This window comes from Morus notabilis, unplaced genomic scaffold (assembly GCF_000414095.1).
Source record: "Morus notabilis unplaced genomic scaffold, ASM41409v2 C11376802, whole genome shotgun sequence".
Taxonomy (NCBI): domain Eukaryota; kingdom Viridiplantae; phylum Streptophyta; class Magnoliopsida; order Rosales; family Moraceae; genus Morus; species Morus notabilis.
In genome coordinates, this window is record NW_010386418.1 from 1 (window position 1) to 1,117 (window position 1,117).

Genomic DNA, 1,117 nt, shown 5'->3' on the forward strand with positions numbered 1-1,117 from the left:
TATATATATATATTTAATTGTCATAATAATATATGAGATGCATTCATTATGTTCTGACAATTTTATTGCATTTGTGGGTTGACATAAATCCTGATCAGCAAGATTTGCACATTTTTTTTGTAGGAATTAAAAATGGAGAAAAGCCAGTTATCAATTTTAAGGTACAATATTATTACTTTAAATGGAAACTCAAAGTCAAGCTGATTTGTAAATTTAGTTATTGTTAATTAATAAATATGATAATGAGGTTCTAATTAATTGTCGATAGGGTTACATGGTGGGAAATGCGGTCACGGACCCAAAATTTGATGGGGATGCTCTTGTTCCTTTTGCCCACGGTATGGCCCTCATCTCAGATGATATCTATGAGGTACGAATTTTATTTGCTTTTCTTTATTTGATTTTTTTTTTCCTTCCTCTCTTTCGCGACATGTCACATGAAGAATTGAAATCTTAGGCCTCGTTCATTTCACCGATTCGAGTTTTTAATTTCAATTTTTTAATAGTTAAAAACTCTCAGAAATAATCATATCTAACTTTTTTACTACAGTTAAAAATTATCACATAAAGTCACGTCTTAACTCAAATTGAAAATTCGAATCGACGAACTGAACGAGGCCTTATTATATTTCACTCTAAATTACATGCTTTCACCTAGTCTTCTTTTGATTCAAAACCTTGGGACGACTGACACCAACGATCACTCAAGAAAATATTCACTAGAAATTGTTTAGAAAAGTATATACAGAAATGTTAGCATCACTTTTTCTGACACTCTCTCTGTGTTTACTGTTTGACATATAGATTCTACTATCTTATTTTCTACTTAAATGATTATACATCACGTTAATGGAGTCTACGTGTCAAATAATTGATGTTAGTATTTCTCAATCATATACATATTTTTTAAACTGGGGTTAAGAGATTTGAACTTTTGACTTCAATATAAGGGATGTATGGGTTTTATCGTTAAATGATGCCTACAACGGCTATGTCACAGGAAGCTCGAGCTGCTTGCAAAGGAAACTACTACAGTAACTCTGAAAAGGGTCATTGCAACTCAAAACTTGTACGAGTAAGAGAGGTATATATACGCGGCTCAAAAAATAATATATAT

At 31.5% G+C, this 1,117-nt stretch overlaps 1 long non-coding RNA gene across 1 annotated transcript; it reads left to right on the top strand.

The window, feature by feature from the left end:
- The first annotated feature begins 136 nt into the window (after window positions 1-136).
- On the top strand, window positions 137-1,066 carry LOC112095053. The gene is made up of 3 exons (XR_002903746.1): window positions 137-161; window positions 269-370; window positions 1,001-1,066. It is a non-coding gene; the product is annotated as an uncharacterized LOC112095053 (long non-coding RNA).
- Window positions 1,067-1,117: the final 51 nt, after the last annotated feature.